At 44.3% G+C, this 18,958-nt stretch overlaps 1 protein-coding gene across 3 annotated transcripts in view; it reads right to left on the bottom strand.

The window, feature by feature from the left end:
* Window positions 1-18,958, bottom strand: part of LOC117346930 (zinc finger protein 184-like) — a 129,154-nt gene that overhangs the window by 69,073 nt on the left and 41,123 nt on the right. The gene's annotated exons all lie outside the window — the stretch shown is intronic.

Below are 18,958 nucleotides of genomic sequence, written 5' to 3'. Positions count from 1 at the left end.
ACATACTATGACACATATGGAATGAACATGAGGGCTTAAAGTTACAAAAATATTTTCCCAAAAGGGAGAAAGAGTGGTCTGAGAGGGGAGGGAGGAAACATTAGGAAGGGATTGAAAGTTCTAAGATAGAAATTAGCAATGAAGTGAATTTAGAGGTCAAAAGAGATTTTAAAAAGAAATGATTTTAAATTAGTTTTAAATTGATTTAAATTTTTATTTTTTCTGATATATAAAGGAAGAGAGTTCCAAGTAAGAGGAGCCACTACAGAGAAAATATCGTGGCGTTTTGTCCCTACTATTTTTAAAGAGGGAACCATTAATAATTCTTGGGTTTCAGAACGTAAAGAACGATTTGAAGAATGGGGGATTAATAAACGATCTATAAATTGTGGTTCATTAGTATTTAGTGTTTTGAAAATCAGTAGAGCTATTTTATAAGTTATTCGGTTATTTATGGGCAGCCAATGTGATTTGATTAGCAGAGGTGTTACGTGGTCATATTTTTTACCATTATGGATTATTTTAATTGCTATGTTCTGTATAATTTGTAAACGTTTTTTTTCTTTTTGAGTGATATTTTGTAGAAGAGAGTTGCAGTAATCTAGTTTTGTTATAACAAGAGAGTGCATTAGAATATTTAAGGATTGTGGTTCTAAATATTTTGTCATTGAACGGATTAAACGAAGACGATAAAAACAGCATTTAACAATGTTATTAACATGTTCTTGATAAGTAAACTTATCATCTATGATTACACCTAAAATTTTAAGTGAAGTCACTGTTTCAATTATTATATCATCTATCAAGAAAGGAGAAGATAATTGTATTCCCTGTTTTGAAGGAAAAAGGAGGACCTTTGTTTTTGGAATATTAAGAGCGAGTTTATTATAGGTGAGCCATTCTTTAATTTTGACTAATTTTTGGTTGACTTGAGCTATTTCAATTGGGTTTTCTAGATTACATGGATGTAATAATTGTATGTCGTCCGCATAAGCATATGCGGAGAAGCCTATAGATTGGCTAAGACTAAGTAAAGGTGAGAGAAAGATGTTGAAGAGTAAGGGGGAAAGAATTGAACCCTGAGGAATTCCGAAGCTAGGTGAGTATGGTGTAGATTTAGTGTCATTGAATTGGACACTGGAGGACCGTTCCGATAAGAAAGAATTGAACCATTGTAAGGCTATGTCATTGATACCAATTGATTGAAGTCTGTCTAGTAAAAGAGAATGATCAATGGTGTCAAATGCAGCGGAGAGATCAAGAGAAAATAAGATGACGGATTTGTGGTGATCGAGATTATGTATAATGTTGGTAATGAGACCTATTAATGAGTATTCTGTGCTGTGATTTTTTCTAAAGCCAGTTTGGTTGGGGTGTAGAACATTTGTAGATTCGACAAATTCTGATATTTGATTAAAAATTACTTTTTCTGTGATTTTTGCTAGGAAAGGAATATTTGCGATAGGGCGGTAATTCAGAGGATCTTCAGTACTTATTTTATGGTCTTTTGTTATGGGAATTATTGTAGCTGTTTTCCAAGATTTGGGTACAATACCGGAGTTGAGGCTTTTTTTTACAAAAGAGTGTATATATGGTCCAAAACAGGAGAAATATTTCTTTAAAACGACAGGAGGAATGATCTCAGAGGGGGAATTTTTTAAGTTTATATTTTGTAACATTAACTTAATTTGTGATAGGGAAGGAATGTTAAAGTTAGAGCATTTTGCGCAAGGAAGTTTATAGTCATTAGAAGTTTGGTAAGTAGGGGACTTGTTATCAATGATAGTTGCAAATTTCTTTCGTATATTTTCGATTTTATTGCAAAAGGTGTCTGCTAAGTTTTGAGCTGAGAGTGTTAAGGGACGAGCTTGTTTGTGTGTATTTGAATTGAAAGATTTTACAATAGAGAAAAGAATTGATGAATTTTTTGCCGTTTTGATTTTTTTGCTGAAATAGGTTCTTTTTGCTTCGTTGATTTTACCTTTATAGAATAGGGATTGCTCTTTGAATGATGCCAAATATATATATATAGTCAACCCTAGGAACATCTCCAATATGTAAAATGGCTTCTCCTCTTTTCCATTTTCAGGTGTCTTGGACAGCCAACTGTAGTTCTTGCTGTGGTATTGTCAGATCCAGTTTGTCTTGCTGAGACCTGTGCAGCCGTGAGCATCTTTGTGGTTTATAGGGAAGTATGTTCCTGTTTCCACACCTGGTTTACCAAAACAATGGAGGCTCCTTTTTTTAGGGTGTAGTTACCATACAGCTCAAGAACCAGGAGGATAGAGAAATCTGGCCTTTACTTCCATTGCCTTCAGTAGAAGGAAGAAAAATCCACAGGTCTCATTTGGCCGTCCTCCTGTTGTAGAGCCTGACTGTTCCTGGCAGTAGCCCTTTTTTTCAACAATTCTACCACAGTGACTTATTTTCTCTTCCTGATGTAGGCATCTGCTTTGGAACCGGGAGCGAGTGGCTTACTATGCAGATCATAGCTGGGATCTCATTATCTACCTGCACTTTGCATACCGTTACACTCGCTTGCTTCTTTCCTAGATTCTGCAATGATTCTACATCAGAGTGGCTAGCAGGTAATAGAATGACAAACACCAATAAAGATTGTCAAATTTTCTATATGTCACCTTGTTGTTATTTAGAAAAGGAATGGCAGTACCTCCTGAACCCTATCTACTTTGCACTCTGTCCACTAAACTGAAGATGGTATAAAGATAAAACCACACAGGAAAGTTATAAGCCAATATAAACAATTTTTTTTAATTATAACTTTTTAAAACTTTTTTTGAAAAACTATTTACAAACACATAACACAGGGAAAGAGAGGGTGGGTGCCCCCCAAGAGCAGCTTGAGCTACCTCAGGAGAGGGAGGGGGAAGAGATGCAGTCATGGAGAGGGTTCATGGCTGCTGGAACCATGCCCTCTTTCGGCTACCAGCCTCTCCAAGCACCCTCTCAACAACTGCACCTCCTCCAAGAGGGCAGAGAAGAGGTCTGTATGCCTGGCCGCCCCCTCCTATGCTGGCCTCCAAGAGCCTCTATTGTCTTTGATGCCTGCCTCCACCCCCTCCTGCCACATGTTTTACATCAATGTATTCATGTACTCCAGCATTTTCCCCTTTCTGTGCTGGTGGCCTCACTATCTATCTACTGTACCTGGGACAATGTGGGGGGGGGGAATTAAGTGACTTGGCCAGCATCACAAGGAACAGTGTGGGTTTGAACCCACAACCCCAGGGTGCTGAAGCTGTAGCCTTTCAGCACTGCCCCACATTAAAGTTTGCATGACTTTATTAATCTAGTCAAGCAATATTTCCTGTCATGGTGAGCTTACAATCATGCAGCAGGGGCAATAAAATAGTTTGGTCAAAAGGAGCAGCGTGGCTTTAAACCCCCAATGTTAGGGTACTGACGCTGTCACTTTAAACGTTATGCCACTATCTCCCTAAACCTGCAGATTGATACATACATATGGGAAAGGAAAGTTGTAGGTACTTGAAATGACATAGGAGCACTTTAATATATTTTTTTCCTTTGGCAAAGTTGATTTCAAGATGTTTCCATTACAAATGCCATGATGGTGAGCCTAAAATTCCCACTTCCCAGCAGCGGCAGAAGCGCGCGGCCATTTGTTTTGGGCCCCCTCACCTTTACCGGCGGTCCACAGAGCCCAGACACCAGCAGAGGAGAGGCAGTGTGGGAGCCCTGCTCCGCCCCTCTCCCCGACCTGCGAGGAACCCGACTCCACTTCCCAGCAGCGGCAGAAGCGTGCGGCCATTTGTTTTGGGCCCCCTTACCTTTACCGGCGGTCCACAGAGCCCAGAGACCAGCAGAGGAGAGGCAGCGTGGGAGCCCTGCTCCGCCCCTCTCCCCGACCTGCAAGCCAGTGTTCCCGCTAAGCTGCGTTGGCCTGCGCTCGCGCACAAAATATTACATCGCAGCGCAAAGTTTCTCTTCACAGCGCACACACACGTCGGTAAGGTAAGGGGACGCATTGGGGGGATTGCACTTCCCCACAATTGCCATACTTCGGTTCCTCTTCTTCCTTCCTTCCTCCCCCCCCCCCGCGGGACCCTGCGGCACCATCAACTCTTACTCCCTCTAATGTCGGCCCTGAAGCTCCAGACTTCCTCGCACCTTCTCCCCTCCCCCTTTGGATCGCTATTATTTTAAATGTTATAGCCGCGGAGCTGTATCCATCAGTGGAGATGTCTAACCTCGGCCTGCCCCGGAACTCTTACTGCAACAGTGACTTCCTGTTCCTGCCTAGACGGGCGTCTGCTGCAGTAAGAGTTCCGGGGCAGGCCGAGGTTAGACATCTCCACTGATGGATACAGCTCCGCGGCTATAACATTTAAAATAATAGCGATCCAAAGGGGGAGGGGAGAAGGTGCGAGGAAGTCTGGAGCTGCAGGGCCGACATTAGAGGGAGTAAGAGTTGATGGTGCCGCAGGGTCCCGCGGGGGGGGGGGGGGGAGGAGGAAGGAAGGAAGAAGAGGAACCGAAGCATGGCAATTGTGGGGAAGTGCAGAGCTGCAGGGAAGAGTGTTGCGGTACCCAGCTGGAGGGAGAAGGAAGATGAGGGAGGGAATTAAAGGAGATGCCAGGGCTTGGAGCGTAGGAGGAAGGTATGCCAGTCTAAGGGAAAAGGAAGGGGGAGATGTGAGAGCATGGAGGGGGAGCGAAAGATGGAAGAAAAGGAAAGGAGAGAGATGCCAGAGAATCAGGGAAGGGGAGATACCAGACTATGAGGAGAGGTGTGGGAGAGGGAAGGCGAGGAGAGAGATGCCAGACCAATGGGGTGAAAGGAGAGATGGAAGGGGGAGGCATACAGTTTCTGGAAGGGGCATAGAAGGAGAGAAGATGCCATATAGGGGAAGAGAGACGGCAGACAGTGGATGGAAGGAAGAGAGTTACAAGAAGATGAGGAAAGGAGAAACCACAGAAGACAAAGGTAGAAAAAAATTTCTATTTATTTATTGCTTTAGGAGACATGTGTCACTGTTTCTGTGAAGCATTGTATGCAGAGTCCAGCTTCTTGCTGGTTCAATTTAACCTTTGTCTATGTATTTTTATTTTATCCCCTCTTTTACAAAACTGTGAAGCGTTTTTAGCACCAGCCTTGGTGGTAGCAGCTCTGATGCTCAGAATTTTATGAGCATCAGAGCTGTTACCTCCGTAGCTAAAATCCACACTACAGTTTTGTAAAAGAGGGAGGGGTTAGTTTGTGATTACATATTCCTTACTAGGCGAAGGTGTTTTCTGTGTTCTGTGTGTTCGAAAGACATGGTTTTCTGTTAGGATTGACGGTGTAGGATTGATCTGTGCTGGTCTGGCTTGTTTAGTTTTACAATGGGTGTATTGATGTACTGCTCACTGCAATATGTAAGATGCTGCCTTTTCCTAGGTACTCATGTGTGACGTGTGGTTTGTTACTAAAAATCATGTTTTTCTTACAGATGGGGGGGGGGGTGCCAAAAAATGATGGGCCCCGGATGTTACATATGCTAGGTACGCCACTGTATGTAAAGATACCAGAAAGCTGGCGTAGCAAAAACTTCTAAGTTTTGAGTATTTAACCCTCCCACAATCTCACGGGCACTCGTTTCAAGTTTATTGAGATTTTGATTTAAACGCAATATCAAATATTTTCAATGCGTATAACAAAAATAAATTTGGGGAAATAAATAAAACCATTTGAACCAGTGTTCCCGCTAAGCTGCGCTGGCGTGCGCTGGCGCACAAAATATTACATCGCAGCGCACACGTTTCTCGTCACAGCGCACGATCGGAAGAGGCGTACGGCAGATGGCAGGGCGGCGAGAGGAGAATCGGGCGAGTTGGCTCATAACTTGCTGGCGCCCGATATTTTTGGCTCACGGTGAAAAAAGTTTGCTCACAACACCCGCCCGCTTAGAGGGAACACTGCAAGGGACCCGACTCCACTTCCCAGCAGCGGCAGAAGTGCGCGGCCATTTGTTTTGGGCCCCCTCACCTTTACCGGTGGTCCACAGAGCCCAGAGACCAGCAGAGGAGAGGCAGCGTGGGAGCCCTGCTCCGCCCCTCTCCCCGACCTGCGAGGGACCCGACTCCACTTCCTAGCAGCGGCAGAAGCGCGCGGCCATTTGTTTTGGGCCCCCTCACCTTTACCGGCGGTCCACAGAGTCCAGAGACCAGCAGAGGAGAGACAGCATGGGAGCCCTGCTCCGCCCCTCTCCCTGACCTGCGAGGGATCCGACTTCACTTCCCAGCAGCGCCAATGGCGCGCATGCCTTCGTGAAGCCTTCGTCCACACCACCACAAGCCAGAGATTAAACACAGAGGCGATTACCTTCACCAGAGAGGTGAGCGAACCGAAACCCTCTCCTTCCTCTTCCGTGACAGAATATTAAAAAAAATAAAAATAAAAAACTCCTCTCGGAATCTCCAACACCATTGCCACAGCTCAAACCGAAGAGATACCAGAACCAAAGAACCCTCCACTCCACAAACAAAATGGCAAATTGCACATACAAACTCATACTTACTCTCCTAATACTCTCACTACTCATTTCCAACTGGCAAACCACAGGATATCACCTATCACCCATCCCAATTCTGACAGCAACCTACAGACAACCACAACCACCCAGAAAAATCCACACCACCAGAACCCTAACATCCTGCCCATTGACCAGCCAAGACCACATTCCCACCGTCTGGGGAAAAAGACCTCTACCAAAGCACAAGACTACCACTCAAAAACAACAAACACCACCAAAAAATATCCTCTACCTTAATTGCAACCTTAATTCCAACACAAAATATATCTTGTTAGCCTGTGCCTACATGAACATAAGATCAATTAGCCCAAAAGCAGATCTAATCAAAGACTGGCTGATTAAAGAACAACTAAGCTGCCTCTTCCTAGCCGAAACCTGGCTAACATCCAACTCGGACCCATGCATAACCGAATTCTGCCCCAAAGGGTACAAATTAGAGCTGGTTTGTCGAGAAAACAAACGAGGGGGAAGACTAACTATTCTAGTAAAAAACAACCTCAACCTAAAAGTTCTACCACAAACATTCAACCCCTCATTTAGACCTTCTTGCATGCCAACTCTCTGACAACACACTCACAGGCACCTTGAACTGCCTGCTATGCTACATCACTCCAGGTAAATGGAACGCCTCAAAACTTGAACTCGAAGAATTCTTATTCCAGAACTCTCTAACCTCCACATACAATTTGCTCCTAGGAGACATCAATCTCCACCTCGAGGACCACACATCCAAACAAGTAGACGATATACTCTCATACCTCGACGCCCTATCCTACCAGATCCTCAACCCTGAACCCACACACGAAAAAGGCCACCAACTTGATATAGCTGCATTCACGTCTCATAACCTCCACACCCCAAATATTCACATCACCAATGGTACCTGGCATCCCTCTCTTTGGTCAGACCACTACAAATACACTTTCACCATCAACTGGCCTCAAAATAACATAAAAGCCAAGCCCCAAAAAACAACCTTCAAATCTAGACAGAAAATTGAACCTGCCACATTCTGGGATAAAGTGGACCCTGTAATAGTCCCCACTGACTCAACAGACTTTGTAAATCACTGGCACACCCTAAGTGAAACAACCTTGAATGAGCTAGCCCCAGAAAAAAACAAATACAGAACCTGCAGACCCTCAGACAAATGGTTCGACTCCGAACTCCTCCTATTAAAAAGGCATTGCAGACAACTTGAAAAATCCTGGAGAAAAAAGAAAAATGATCAAACCAAATCCGCTTGGAGAACCCAAATCAAACTATATAACATCAAACTTAAGGAAAAGTGCAAAACATACTACACTAAACTAATTGGCACCAACACCTCTGACACAAAAACACTCTTCAACTTAGTAAAAAAAACTTACGGACACAAACCCATTCCTAGCCATCCGAGGCAATAAACCACCAACAGCTTCCCAACTAGCAGACTATTTCAAACACAAGATCATCACAATCAGAACTACCTTCAACAACTCAACTACCAAACTCGACGAGGTAATAACAACCCCCACAACGGAAGAAGCCATAACTGCAGACAGAACATGGACCACCTTCCCAACTCTACAATGGCCTGATTTGAACCAACTATACAAAAAATACAGCCACACCTCATGTGACTTGAACTACTGCCCATCGTATCTGCTTACAAATGCCTCCCCTAAATTCAAAACCAGCCTCATGCAATGGATACAAAGCACTCTCATAGAAGGCCAATTCCCACAAGAACTTGGAGAGATTATAATCACACCTCTACTGAAAGACCAAAAAGGTCCCATAGACACTCCCACCAACTATAGACCTATCGCTTCAATCCCATTATATGTCAAACTGATTGAAGGACTTGTGGCTCAATACCTCACCAACTACCTAGTTGACCATAATATACTTCATTCCTCTCAATCAGGATTTAGATCATACCACAGCACGGAAACACTACTAGCTACACTTATGACGTAGTCCAATACCTCAGTAAAGGACACAGGATCCTAATTATCCAACTAGATCTTTCCGCTGCTTTCGATCTAGTTGATCATACCATACTACTCCAGATACTTGACGCAATAGGGATCTCAGGCGTGGTTTACAACTGGTTCCAAGGATTCCTTAAAACAAGAACGTACAGAGTTAAGACAAACTATACAAAATCTAACCCATGGTCAAATTCATGCGGAGTCCCGCAGGGGTCCCCACTATCGCCCATTCTATTCAATCTCTTCATCTCCTCCCTCGGTACCACTTTAGACAACCTAAACATAACATCATTCAGCTACGCAGACGATATAACTATTCTCTTCCCCTTCGAAACCCAAAACCACACCTCAACAGGACACCTGGAAATAATACTGGAAGAAGTAGAAAAATGGATGACAAACCACAAACTGAAACTAAACTCTGACAAAACCAAATTCCTAATGCTTGAAACGGACAAAAACCCATCCATAACAGACCTGGAAATTAAAGCAACCAAATACCCAATCCAGACCTCACTCAGACTCAAATCAACAAAACTACCCAAAAAACATTCTTCACAATGCGCAACTTAAGAAAAATAAGGAAATTCTTTGACAAAGAACCAGCAGAGGTAAGAACGTCTTCGGACACCGTTTAGCCCGCCTACTTCGGAGGGCTTTAAACTAGGTAAGTTGGGGGAGGGTACCCACTTATATACCAGTGCAGTAAGAAACAATCCTGATGTAGTGATCCAAAACTGCGCTTCTAAGTCCGAGGTAAGTACCCTCACTGCTAAAGGTTCACTAGGAAACACTTTAAGTCAGATAGGAATCTCTGTACAGGGGTTTAACAAACGCACGGAGTGGAGAGCTATGTATGTCAACGCACATAGTTTAGGGAATAAATTTCTAGAACTGGAAACAGAAATTGTGAATGCCGACCTAGACGTGGTGGCAATATCAGAAACATGGTTCACGGACTCCCATGGGTGGGATGCAACTATACCAGGATACAACCTGCTTCGACAAGACAGGAAGGGTAAGCTAGGAGGAGGGGTAGCAATTTACATCAAAGAGAACATCAAGATAACCAGGATCACAGATGTTAAGTACACCGGGGAATCCATCTGGGTCAACCTGGCCAGAGGTGGAGAAAAGTGCTTGTACCTTGGTGTGGTATACAGACCTCCAAGACAAACAGAGGACAAGGATAACGAATTGATTGAAGACATTGAAAATATTACTCTACGGGGGGACACTGTTCTGCTAGGGGACTTCAACATGCCAGATGTAGACTGGAACACACTCTCAGCAACAACTTGTGGTAGCAGGAGGATTTTGATGTCCATGATGGGAGTACAGCTCAAACAAATGGTACTAGAGCCCACTAGGGCCGAGGCCATCCTAGACCTCGTACTTACAAACGGCGAGAGTGTCTCGGAGGTCTCAGTGGGAGAAACGCTAGCTACCAGTGACCATAACATGGTATGGTTCAACCTCAGGAAAGGTTTCCCTAAATCACAAACTAAAACGAGGGTACTCAATTTCCGGGGCACTGATTTCGCACGTATGGGAGATTTCGTCCAGCAGACGCTGCAGGATCAAGAAGCAACTGATAATGTGGAAGCCATGTGGTCAAACCTGAAATTGACCCTACACGAGGCAACTATCCGCTACATAAAATTGGTACATAAACAACAAAGAAACAAAAAACCCCAATGGTTCACTGAAGAGGTCTCGTACCTCGTCAAGGAGAAAAAAAGAACATTTCTTTCATATAAACGTACGGGAACAGGTGAAGCTAACATTGAATATAGGGCCAGGTCTGCAGCAGTCAAAACAGCAGTCAGGGAGGCCAAGCTTGCAGTGGAAGAAACTCTAGCAAAGAACATTAAGAAAGGGAACAAATCCTTCTTCAGATACATTAGTGACAGGAAAAAAAACACAAACGGGATAACACGCCTCAGAACACCGGACGGGAATTACGCGGAAACAGATTCCGATAAAGCCAAACTACTGAATGAATACTTCTGCTCGGTTTTTACCTGCGAGGCACCAGGGAAAGGGCCACATCTGGAAGCAATGTCAAGCGCGGAAGACCCATTTCAGAATTTTGAGTTCACACCAGCTGATGTCTACAGCGAATTGTCAAGACTCCAGGTGAGCAAAGCCATGGGTCCAGACGAAGTGCACCCAAGAGTGCTCAGAGAGCTGTGCGAGGTCCTGGCGGAACCATTAACCATGCTCTTCAATCTCTCCCTAAAGAAGGGGAGAGTCCCCCTGGATTGAAAAACAGCAAATGTTGTTCCTCTGCATAAAAAGGGTTGCAGGGCAGAGGCTGCGAATTACCGACCAGTGAGTCTCACATCGATAGTATGTAAAATCATGGAAACACTAATTAAACGTAAGTTGGACTCGATCTTGGATGAGGGGAATCTTAGGGATCCTAGTCAACATGGATTCACTAAGGGTAGGTCGTGTCAATCCAACCTCATCAGCTTCTTTGATTGGGTAACAGGAAAGTTGGACTCAGGAGAGTCTCTGGACATAGTATACTTGGATTTCAGCAAAGCTTTTGACAGCGTCCCACACCGCAGGCTACTAAATAAGATGAAATCAATGGGGTTGGGTGAGACGATAACTGCATGGGTCAATGATTGGCTGAGTGGTAGACTTCAGAGGGTGATGGTCAATGGTACCCTTTCTGAAACATCAGAGGTGACCAGCGGAGTGCCGCAGGGCTCGGTCCTGGGTCCTCTCCTTTTTAACATATTCATAAGGGACTTGACATGAGGGCTAAAGGGTAAAGTAACGTTATTTGCCGACGATGCAAAACTGTGCAACATAGTAAGTGAAAGCTTTTTACAGGATAGTATGACACAGGACCTTCGTACGCTAGAAAACTGGTCCTCGACATGGCAGCTAGGCTTCAATGCTATGAAATGTAAGGTCATGCACCTCGGTAGCAGAAATCCGTGCAGAGCTTACACCCTAAATGGAGAAACATTAGCCACGACCTCAGCAGAACGAGATTTGGGAGTAATCATCAGTGCAGACATGAAGGCTGCCAAGCAGGTTGAGAAGGCCACATCCAAGGCAAGGCAAATGATGGGATGTATCAATAGAAGTTTCGTCAGTCGGAAACCAGAAGTCATAATGCCGCTGTACAAAACCATGGTGAGACCTCATCTGGAGTACTGTGTGCAGTTCTGGAGGCCACATTACCGTAAAGACGTGATTAGAATCGAGTCGGTTCAGCGGATGGCCACTAGGATGATCTTGGGGTTCAAGGGTCTCTCATACGAAGAGAGACTGAGCAGACTGCGGCTCTACACTCTAGAGGAACGCAGGGAGAGAGGGGACATGATTGAGACATTTAAATACATCACGGGATGTGTCGAGGTGGAAGATGTCATCCTCTTCCCCAGGGGACCCTCGACCACAAGAGGGCATCCGCTTAAACTCAGAGGAGGGAAGTTTAGTAGTGACACCAGGAAGTATTTTTTCAAGGAAAGGGTGGTAGATCACTGGAATAAGCTTCCGGTGCAGGTGGTCGAGGCCACCGGCGTGCTTGACTTTAAAAGTAAATGGGACATGTACGTGGGATCCCTACGTAGGACAAATCACTAGCATCTAGACTTATCGGGGTGGGTCAGTAGAGTGGGCAGACTTGATGGGCTAAAGCCTTTTTCTGCCGTCATCTTTCTATGTTTCTATAGGATCATTGTACAATCCCTGGTACTAGGTCTTGTGGACTACTGCATGTACCATGCCCCACAAACATGATCAAAATACTACAGACTGTTCAGAACACAGCTCTCAGACTAATCTACTCCCTCGGAAAATTTGACCACATCACCAATGCCTACCTAGACTCACATTGGCTACCGATTCGAGCCAGAATTCAATTCAAACTATACTGTCTACTCTTCAAAGTAATTAACGGTACTGCACCTGCCTATCTAAACAATCGCCTAAATCGTAACCTTCCACCCAGAACAAGAAGAACACTGACACCATTCTCATACCCACCACTCAAAGGCACTCATCGCAAAAGCTATATGATAACCTCCTAGCAACGCATGCAGCAAAACTCGAACCCTCCATCACCAGATTGTTAACCACATCTGACCTCAAAGCATTCCGTAAAGAAATCAAAACACTTCTGTTCAAAAAGTATATACAATCTACCTAATCTCCCTCTCCTCTTCCCCTCTTACTCCGACCATGCTCTGCTCACTCCCTGGCACCATACCCTCAATCGACCAATTAATTAAAAAAAAAACCCAAAAAACCAAACCAAAAAAACGAAATGCCAAGAAAGCTACCTGAAACCTAAATTATCCTACCGAAACCGACTATCTACCAATGTAAGGAAACAGAATACTTGCTATGTAATGTAACCTGGTTATCTTCCAATGTTATTAAGTCTATACCCTCAATCTGTATTCTCCAATGTAATGTACCCTCCTGGAAATGTCCAGTTCTCTTCTTATGTAATCCGCTTTGAACTGCAAGGTACAAGCAGAATAAAAATCACTAATGTAATGTAATGTAAAATTACTTGTGTGCATGTTGTGAATGGGATAGATGTGATATAGGAGCTGAATTTGTCATTTGAAATCCTACTACTGCTCCTATGAGAAGTGCTTTAATTTTAGTATTCAATGTAAAAGATTTATTATGCACAATTGTCGTTTTAAAAAGGAATCACAATTTACCAACAAAAACATGAGCAATTTGATTGAGACAGGTTTACATGATCATTACTTTTTACATGATTCTTTGTGAGAGTCTGAGTAAGAATACTTACTTCCCTGGGACAGGACACTCTTCTATTATACCGCCGGGTCAGGCAGGCCCAGGACTCTCTATACTACAGGTATGACCTGCGGTGGCCAGGCACCACAAAATAGTGGTGCTCGTGTGCCAGGAACAGCCTGGCCAGGAGTCTGCTATCAGCAGTGCTGAAGTTGGGCTGTCTCCTGGCAGCCATTTTAGGAGAAGTAACTGCGTATGAAGAATGGGCGATTCTATTGAGTCACAATGCAAAAAACGCAATGATGTTTTTGGAGCCGCTTGGGTGTGCTTGTGGCGTCCGCTTCGCGCTACATAAACTCCGTATAGTACAAACTATACCACGCCGAAACCGCAGTTATAAAAACAAATATAGCACAACGTTTAGAATGAAGCTTAGCATGTAAACTTAGTGGGAGTTCAACTTCCCCCATGTATTTAAGTTCACACAATCTACATTTGAACAAAAACAATGACAATAAATTAAGAGTGGGAAGTAATAGGCATAATCTCAGGAGATTAACACATATTTTAGCTTAGCAAGTTAAGGCACTTTCGTGTGGCAGCTCTCCAATTCAAGTCCCAGTCTCACCTGCATTTATTTTAACAACTACCCTAACCCTAACCCTGAAATGCCTTCATGTAAAAGCTTTGACAACGCCCAAATATCGTCCAATCAGATTTGAATGTTTTGGCGGGAAGTTCTAACGGCGCCTATGATGTCAGACGCTACATAGGCGTGCTTAGAATATAGAGGGCTCTAAAACAGCATATTTTTGTCTCCTTTAAACTCCCGTGCGTTCGTGCTTCTGGTGTTTGATTTGTGATATTGTGACTTTGTGTTGTGATCTCACTGTTTCTCCTTTCCCCCATCTTCTCCCTTTTGTTGTGTACTTGTCAGTTGGTGTCTTTGGTTTGGTGTTGATTTGAGAGATGCCTGACTACTTTGAGTTTGTCTTATGTGTGGAGGCCCGCCGAAGATTGTTGCGCAGAGGAAGGGGGTATTGCCCCGACCCTGGTCAGGTTAGATGCAGAGGCACAGGCCGACGCCAACGCCAGGCCCCCAGGGTATATAGGCCCAGTGCGAACTTCCTTGATATGACAGATGAGCGGTGCATTGGTCTCTGTAGATTTAATCTGTATGAGCAACTGCAGGAGGATTTGGAGCACACCACTCTTAGGAGACATTCCCTTCCAGTTTATGTACAAGTAACTACAGCCCTGGGGTTTTTGGCTACAGAAACCTTCCAATGGCCCCTGGGAGCTGGGGCTGGCATTAGTCAACCGTCTATATCTAGGATTATCAATAAGTTTTTGGATGTCTTTTTAAAGCGTATTGCTATGTATATACAGTTTCCGATGAGTGAGGCAGAGCGGCAATGCACAATGAGGGGTTTTGATCAACTGGCATGTTTCCCCTCTGTCCTGGGAGCTATAGACTGCACACATGTAGCACTCAGACCACCTGCCGAGACTGAAAGGCAATTTAGGAACATATCATTCGATGAATATACAGGTGGTCTGTAGTGCTACCATGGAAGTGATGGATGTGTGTGCCAGCTTCCCAGGGTCCTGTCACGACGCCTATATCCTTATCCACTCTGGCCTAGGTGGCAGATTCCAGAGGGGAGAAATCCACGGTGGATGGATGGTTGGTGAGTTAACATACTACTGCAAATAAAGCTTTGCTATATTAACCACCTTTCTCTCATTTTACCACAGGGTCATCGCAAACTTTGGAGGATGATGCAGAACAATGTACAACAGATATGTGCTACAAAAAATTTTATCTCCACAAGTCAAATTATTCAATAAATAAAATGTAAAAAACAAAAAAACACACTGAAGTGCACTAAATTCAATTATAAATTATAAAGTGCTCAGTCACCAACCAAACAGTGTCATAAAAATGCCAGCAATGGTTGTAGAGAGGGACCATCATAGAAGGGGCATAATTTGTTCACAGCACTTAGTGTGGTTTTTTTGTTTTTTACATTTTATTTATTGAATAATTTGACTTGTGGAGATAAAACTTTTTGTAGTTCTCATTCTAACACAAGCAATTATTATAACAACACCTGGATTTGGTTTAGTATTTCAACAGATATGTGCCCCTTTTCTAATATTGTTTCTTCTTGCAGGTGATCGTGCCTATCCCCTGAGGGCATGGTTGATGACTCCAGCTGTGTGTCCCCAACAGCCGGAGGAGGTGCGGTATAACCGGGCTCAGAACACCACACGGGTCATCATTGAGCGTGCGTTTGGTTTGTTCAAGTCCCGCTTTAGATGTCTACACCGCTCAAGAGGGCAACTGCTCTACAGCCCCAACAAGGTGTCCAAGATGTTTGTTGCGTGCTGCATGCTACATAACCTAGCATTGAGAAGAAGGATGCCAGACCCTCCTGAGCCGGTCCAAGACAGTGACGATGACGAGGACATCCAACCTAGACAGAGGCTGCTATCTGAGCAAGAGGAGCATAGAAGAGGGCAGGTGGTCAGGGACAACCTAAGAGCCCATTTCTTGGGATAATGGTGAGTATATTTATGGGAATACCAAAAAGCTTTTCTCTCTGTCTGTCTCTGTCTCATGTGACTGAATGTGATCATGCCTCTTTCTCTAGGCAGCAGTTAAAGCTCAGATGTCCACCAAAGCAAGAAGTTATTGGTAGCAACTCAAGTATTAAAGGTGGAATAATAGGTGAGAATTGAATATAGCTATCTTTGTTTTTTGCTTATTCACTATGTTGCTCCTGTATATCATTCCATTAGCAGGCTTTATGATGAATTGACCACATTTCAAGTAGCTAACAGCTTTCATACTCTTGTTGCAGGTTGGATGTCCAAAACTTTCATCGTCACCATACAAGGACATTGTAATGTGCTTCTTGATGACCTGGTAAGAACTATCAGTTTAGGACCTTTTTTTTTTTTTTTTTTTTTACCAAAAACAAGTCCTAAATCAACACATACTGGTGTTAGTTTAGCATATGTGTTGATTTAACAGCCCCTTTGTTTTAAGTACAAATTAAACCTATAGTTCTAAAAACCCTCTCTCAATGAACATCTTTGGGAAGCCCAGAGAAAGCTGATTGGATGACCTAGACTACCTATACTGCTAAAATCTTAAACTACGGCTATCAAAAGCCTATATGGTGCTCAGCTTTCCATTTCTTATAGGAGTTAATGATATCACTGTTCTACAAGTTTCTGTGTAGCATAAGACTAAAGCTTCCCCCTCCCCCTTTTCCATGCTGATAATTCAAGTTCAACCAAAGCTATAGGGTAACTGTAGGTGTTCTGACAGTTTGAGGTGGGGGACTTTTCCAATGTATTAACATGCTTCCCCTCTTTGCAGGTGTTCGAGCCCAGCTGACCTCCTCCAGCATCTCATCATGAAGCTGTTCCTGTGATACAGGCAGATCCTGTGACCTATTCCTGATACTTGTGCATAGATAGGTAGGTAGGTACAAGACATTTGTGGTCACTTCCACTAACCTTCAACATTCCAAACAGTGTGTGTAGGTTCCTAGCTCTCATATGTGCACTGTGGTTATCATATGGGCTCTGTAACAAGGAGGACGGCTTGAGATATGTGGGATTTCTTTCCCTTGCTTTCAATGGCAGAAACCTCTGGGCTTTATTCTCTGACCTCCATACTTCCCTTTCTTCCAGTGCAACGAAGAACATCCTACATCTCTGAATCCATCTTCCTTTTCCTGCAACCTGCCTTATCCTACCAGGAGTCCATGAGGAAACAATAATTCAAGCGCACTGACATTTTACCCTTTCCTCCTGTAGGCCGGCAGTTGATTTGGACCTGGGAGTGGCTTACTCTGTATACCGGTGTAGCTGTGATCCATCTCATCGAACTGCAGTTGCATGATGTTACACTTGCACACCGCTTTCCTGGACTGTGCAAGAATTCTACATTTGAGTGCCAATAATGTGACATGATATTCTACATTAAAAATCTTAACCCATTTATGGATCCTGTGATTACTTACCAAAGGAAAGCCAGGGCCCATTCTGATACATTGAGTAGTGCACAGGCATTAGCGTTTCCTTAAGTACCACTGTAAATTAATCAATGTTATCACATTGATCTTTGTCTTAACTAGTGTTTAATGAGGGCCAGGCTGCAAAGGAGAGAAGTGGGGTAGCAAACGGTATAGGTGTGCTATTGGGGGGGGGGAACTAGGGGTTGTCATGTCTCCCATTTGCTCACCAGTCCAATGACACTATCTCAGAGCCTGCAAATAGCATAATTAAGAAGATGGCATTACTAGAGAGGATGGACAAGGTGGTATTGTTCCATCTTGTGGTTTGTAGGGAAATACTTTTTCCTTTTTACACACCTGGTTTACCAGTCAGAAATCCTTCAGTGGAAGGAAGAAAAAGTCAAATGTCTCTTATTCTACAGCTTAACTTATCCTAGCAGCAGTCCTTTCTTCGACAATTCTATCGCAGTGACTTTTTTAGCTTCCTCACATAGCCTTCTGCTTATTTTGCATATCATCTCACCTCATCTAGCTACAGTTGCACAACATTACACTCGCCTGCTGCATTCTTAGATTATACATCTGAGAAAACCCCAGAGGACACATATAAACCAGTATAAACTTTTTAAAAAATAGTTTAGAGGTTGTAAGTTAAAATCCCACTCTGCCACCTTTGGGGGGGTATTTGTAAAAAGAACTACAGTGGTACCTTGGATTACGAGCATAATCCGTTCCAGGAGCATGCTCGTAATCCAAAATGCTCGTTTATCAAAGCGAGTTTCCCCATAGGAAATAATGGAAACTCGCTTTGATGCGTTCCCCCCCCGAGAACCGGCATTGCTCCCCTCGAAGGCCCCCCCCCCCCGCGATCAGGCACCCCCCCTGCGATCCGGCACCCCCCCTGCCTCGAACCGGCACCCCCCTGCCATGATCCGACTCCCCCCCCGACATGATTGGGCACCCCCCCGCCACGATCCGACCCCCCCTGACACGATTGAGCACCCCCCCGCCACGATCCGACATCCCCCTGATTTGCTCTGCCCGTGTCAGGCAGAGCAAATCAGGGCAGTAGTAGGCCGCGAAGCAGCGTGTTTACAGTGCTGCAGCCCCTGCTGGAGTAAGGATGTTTGTCGGGAACTGTCACGCCGCTGGAGCCGGGAGGTGACGGAGAGGGCAGGGGGTGCTAGCGGCCGGCAGCCGCCGCTCCGAGGCCAGACCGTAAGCCGCGCATGCGCACTTCCTAGCTACAGCTCACGGAAAACGGACGCACGCATAGGAAGTGTGCATGCGCGGCTTACCGTTTCATTATATTAGATTCCTTTTTGGACTATATATTTGGTGCTCTAGACAGTGTAGGTCACTCTGTGAGTTCATTTGACTTTTTACTGCTTTATGTGGTTTCTCTTTACCACAGCTTAAAAGGGCTTACTGCAAGAAGCACTGAGATGTACCACAGGTAAGTTCCAAATGTGCACACTCAAACCAGAATTTTTCTGAAGGGGTGGGTCTTGGATGGATTGTGGGTATGACAGCATGAACCAACACAGCTACACTGCTGTGTGCTAATTAGTGCATGAGCCTTTATCGCCTATAAATTAGGGGCTGAATGCCACAAACGGTGCCAGTATCGGCAGCTGCCTAAAAAAACGACCAC

The sequence above is a fragment of the Geotrypetes seraphini genome, chromosome 1 (assembly GCF_902459505.1).
Source record: "Geotrypetes seraphini chromosome 1, aGeoSer1.1, whole genome shotgun sequence".
NCBI classification, from domain to species: domain Eukaryota; kingdom Metazoa; phylum Chordata; class Amphibia; order Gymnophiona; family Dermophiidae; genus Geotrypetes; species Geotrypetes seraphini.
The sequence above is the reverse complement of the archived record's forward strand: the minus strand, read 5'-3'. Positions and strand labels throughout refer to the sequence as shown.